This window comes from Leptosomus discolor, unplaced genomic scaffold (assembly GCF_034619465.1).
Source record: "Leptosomus discolor isolate bLepDis1 unplaced genomic scaffold, bLepDis1.hap2 HAP2_SCAFFOLD_210, whole genome shotgun sequence".
NCBI lineage: Eukaryota > Metazoa > Chordata > Aves > Leptosomiformes > Leptosomidae > Leptosomus > Leptosomus discolor.
Window position 1 is genome coordinate 44,294 of NW_028237762.1, and position 5,015 is coordinate 49,308.

At 48.4% G+C, this 5,015-nt stretch overlaps 1 long non-coding RNA gene across 2 annotated transcripts; it reads right to left on the reverse strand.

The window, feature by feature from the left end:
• Positions 1-1,678: 1,678 nt before the first annotated feature.
• LOC147413049 (uncharacterized) lies at positions 1,679-4,394 on the reverse strand. Of its 2 annotated transcripts, XR_015184132.1 has the most exons (4): positions 3,531-4,394; positions 3,236-3,294; positions 2,940-3,121; positions 1,679-2,686 (listed from the first exon to the last, which is right to left on the reverse strand). It is a non-coding gene; the product is annotated as an uncharacterized LOC147413049 (long non-coding RNA). The 2 variants fall into 2 exon arrangements; XR_015184131.1 differs by having other exon boundaries at positions 1,679-3,121.
• Between the last annotated feature and the right edge of the window lie 621 nt (positions 4,395-5,015).

Here is a 5,015-nt window from a genome sequence, read left to right on the forward strand (position 1 = left end):
GAGGACAAACAAAAAACTTAAACACACCACCAGCAAACTAGATAAAAGCAGACACAGAAACAAAATTTTTAAAGCCAAGAGACTAAGACAGGAAAGAATGGAACAATAGCCAAAATAACAAGAGAGGAAAGAACAAAGAGCCACAGCAAAAGAAAATGCCAAGGTAGAAAGAATATCTAAATAGTGAGGGCACAGAGGAATGCACAAAATAATTTTAAAAAGTGTCAAAATTAAGACAGCAAATGGGATCTAAGGAGACCAAATTTTAAAAGACAATAAGACAAAAAATTTAAACACAGTGATGGAGAACTAACATGGATTTAAAAAGTAAATGAAAGAGCACTAAGGAAAGAAAGGAAATAATAAAAGTAGGCATAAAAAAAAGAATAAAAGATATGGGTACTAGGGAAATGAAAAAATTATTAAATAGGGACAGCAAACCAACAACAAGTAGAAAGAAAATGTGAAGAACATCACCAAGGAAAACCAAGAAATAATTAAAAAAACAGCAAAGGGTATAATCACTGCTACTCTCCATTTCTTTCTCCTCACGTGCCCCAGTTCTCCCTAGTTTCCCCATCTTTGCCTCCATTGTCCGTGGTCCCCCTCCTTTCTCCTTTTTATCTCCGTTTTCCCCCCATTTCCCCCCTATCCAGTCTATGTGGTGCTGAACCTGGGCCTTTCTCACAGCTCTTACCTGGAAAAGACAACTCCGGTTCTCTCCGTGACTAAAGCCCAATGCCCGCACATCCAGCCAGCTGCGGAGCTGCCACCACCAGCGGCACCAGTGGAGCACCCACCCCAGAGCAGGATGAGCTCCCTGTTGACTTACCAAGAGTGCCACAGCATCCATTGGTCTTTCCTTAACCCCGCTGTCATCCTTGCTCCATTCCCAAGCGCACTACGGCTTCTGCCAGACTTTCCCAAAAGCACACCGAGCTCCCTACTAAATCGCCGAGGGTGCTGGGTCTTTTCCGGGCTTTCCCGAAGCCCACCAGGGGACATGCCGCTTCCCGGAGTGTGCCAGGGATCCTGTTGGGCTTTTCAAAAGCCCACCACGTACCCTGCTGCCTTCCACCATCCAAACTTCAGCAGTTATCATCTCTGTGCAGACCAATTAGGACCCAATAAGGTTAAAAAAAAAAAAAAGGCAAGTGGAAAAAAATATCCCCTGACTGGGTTTTTTTTCTTATTAGAATATCTTGGGTTTGGGTGGTGTGTTTGTTTTGGGGATGTGGTTTGTTGCTTTTTTTATACAAGGCCTGGAAAAGAAAAATACCTCAACTCCAGCTACAACATGTTAACAACGCTTACACACTACCACACAACCAAAGCCACACACATGCACAACTCTCACTTCACCTACCCTGCAAACCACCCCTCCCTCTCCGCTCTGCCCTTCGCCCACTGCCTGCCACCACAGGTCTGCGGCTCTCCTCAGGAACAGGGTTCCCACTGGCCTCCAAAATCGCCCTGCCTTTGAAAACCCCAGCCCGAGGCCCTCCGCAGTCCAAACATTTACAGTTAACAGTGCCACACAGAGCGATAGGGACTGGGGGAAAAAAAAAAAAAAAAGACCCAGCGCCGTAGGGTGCGATGCAGTCTTAGATCACGGTCAAGACCCAGCGCAACACGAAGCCGTATGGTGCGACGCAAGACCCAGCATGACACAGAACCGTACGGTGTGACCCAGTCTTAGACCACAGTCAAGACCCGGCGCAATACGGAGCCATAGAGCGTGATGCAAGACCCAGCGCAATACATAGCTGTACGGTGCAACGCAGTCTTAGAGTACAGTCAAGACCCAGTGCAACACAAAGCCGTACGGTGCAATGCAAGACCCGGCGCAACAGGGAACTGAATAGTGCGACGCAGTCTTAGACCACGGTCAAGACCCCATGCAATACAAAGCCATACAGTGTGACGCAAGACCCTGTGTGACACGGAGCCGTACGGCGTGTCGCAGTCTTATGTCACAGTCAAGATCCGGCGCGACACAGAGCCATAGAGTGTGATGAAATACGCAGCCGTACGGTGCAACACAATCTTAGATCACAGTCAAGACCCAGCACAACGTGGAGCCGTACAGTGACACGCAATAGCAGGTGTGACACAGCCCTACGGTACGACAGAGTGCCGTACAGTGCAATGCAGTCTTAGACCAAAGTCAAGGCGTGGTGCAATACAGAGCCGTAGGGCGTGACGCAAGACACAGCACAATATGGAGCCATACGGTGCGACGTGATCTCAGTCCACACCAGCATGGTGCTGCAATGCAAGATGAATACAACGCCATGCCATACAGTGTCCTACAAAAACAGAACGCTACAGTGCAATACCGTGTTAGGTGACCATCAGTACAGATACAGAGCAATACAATACAAAACCAGAACAATGGACATGTGAGAAGCTGGGCTTTAAGACTTAAGCCCATAAGGACACCAGGATGAAAGGCTGTAGGCAATCTCTACAGACAGGGATTTTTCAAGAGCAGATCCTTCCAGCCCACATTGCCTCCACAAAGGCGACCCTCCAGAAACATCTGTAATGTCAGGCACACTTTTGGCTCCGATGACAAGGCAATAAGTGCTTGATGGGCTCTGGACGTCCAAATCAATCCTTGACCAAAAAACCACCCACATAAGCTAACTAGGATGTTGCTGCAGTCACCAGGTTCCCCTGTCATCTGCAAAAAAAAACCCACCAAACACCACAAACTCTGTTATCAGTAAACATCACATCGGCCAACACCAACCTCTTCCAGAACATCCCCCTCCTCAGCAGCACTGTGGTGTTCTGCTGAGCTGCTGCAGTTCCAGTGTTGGAGGCTGCAGCCATCATCGCTTGTGGCACCCAAGATACCCAAACACACAAAATTACTGTTGTGCTTGTGGGAAGTCACCAGCCTCATGATCCTCTTCGCTGCGACCCCAGCTCACCTCAAATGTTCATTCAAGTCCACAAGCAGCCTGCACACACCTGCAAAACCAAAGAGAAATTCTTCAGAGTTTCTGCAGGATACTTCACTCTTGGACACTGACTCATCCAACAACCACCTCATCCGCTTGGACCGGCTGTCAGCATGGACCTTCACCCCTCTGAGGCTGTGGAAGTGCATCACCTGAAGAAAAAAAAAAACAAAACAAAACAAAACAAAGCAAATAGCACATGCTGAGATACTGCTCAAACTGCAGCTGGGATGCGGCAATTCCCATCTCCTGCTCCTTTACCTCACCTTCTCACCAGCCCTGACTCTGCCCTTTACAGATTGCCACACTGAGGCTTGCACACCACCTATGAAACACAAACAAGGGATACTTATAATTTCACCAACAATGAGACATCTGAAAAATAACTGCTACTTCAGCCCACTAGTCATTACTCTCCTCACCCGAGGCACCTCTGGTGCACATATCCCCCTTCGCTCATTGCTTTGCGCCTTCAAAATAAAAATAAAACACCACAAAACCTATAACCTAGTCAGATAACCACCAGTAACATCTTCCCTCTCACAGCACACACCAACTCACCTTGTTCTGCCGCTCTGCTCGCATCACCCTTTAGTGCACAGCTCGTCCCTCCACATCTGAAAAAGCGGTATCAAACGAGTCACCCAGCTGCTGATCAAAAGCTTCATAATTCCAGAGGTCTCATTTCCACTTTGGAATACCATCTGGAGCCCAAATACAGCCTGACACTAAAAACATCTGTTCACCTCCCACGTCTCCGCATAGCACTACAGAAATAACTCGCCTCGCTTGCTGACTATATGGCTGCTTACCCTGGAGTGGGCCACACACCCTTTGCCTACAAATTCTAGGCTTATCAACATGTTCACCAGAGATCTTAGAGTTATTATTCTGCTGACCATGACTGCTACGTCCCTCAGCAGAGCAGCTCCAGCCCAGACAAACATGCACAGACCAACACTGTACGCTAGACAAGTGACATGACCCAGAGACAGAGGAAAGCTCTCTAAGAGGATGACTCCTGGACCAGGAGTCAGCCTGAGAAGAGGCAAACACCATGATACATGAGAAAAAGATATGGCTGCAGCTGGGATAAAGCATGTGTGATTAGCCTTGCTGAAAGACCTAAGGATGTAGGAAGGCAGGGAGTAAGTCCCAGAGAAGGGATCCGTGAAAATAGACCGCTCAAGATCAGAGATGCTGGAACATTGACACCAGACCTATCCGAGCTTTAAGCTTGTTACATAAGACAAGATGCACCCGAGAGGCACCGTGCCAATGAGTACAGGCATTTGAGACCCCAGGGATGGCACCCGAGGCACGCGACGTGCTCCTTGAGTACAAAGAGCAATGAGGACATTGAGACCTGAGAAAGGTGCAAGGCACAGAAGACAGACTGCACAAGCTACACAACCACAGGCTGGAAGAGCCCTGCCTGGCACATGCTGGTATTGTGCCAAGAGCAACCCGCTCCCTTTACCTGCCCAAAGGGGACGGTTCCTGGACAGCCCTCTCCCCTATGCTAATTTTAAAACCCCTCCCCCTACAATTCCCAACCTCCTCCCCTCCTCCCCAAGCCCCCTCCCAAACACCAGTCCTTCCACTTAGCTTTCAGAGGGCCAAGGCTTTGAATCCATCCTTGACAAAACATCACATCAGCTAACTAGGATGTTCCTGCAGCTGCCAGGCTCATCTTCACCTGCACAGAACCAGTACCAGCAGTAAGCATCGACACAGACCTCTTCCACACCCTCCTACTCAAAAGGAACACGGCCTTTCGCTCACCTGCTCCAATTCCAGCATCACATGCTGTAGCCATCATTGCTTGCAGCACCTAAAACACCAAAAGACAGAAAACTACTGTTTTTCTTGTGAGAAATCACATGATTCCTCATCTCACAGATGCATACAAGATGTTCGCCCCAATCCCTGCTCAATAACCTCACCATCAGGCCTGTTAAGAGTGATGGTAACAACAGTTAACACAGTATACAGCAAAACTAGTTCCATCTTCAATGAAGTCAGGGGTTCCAACAAGACACAGTG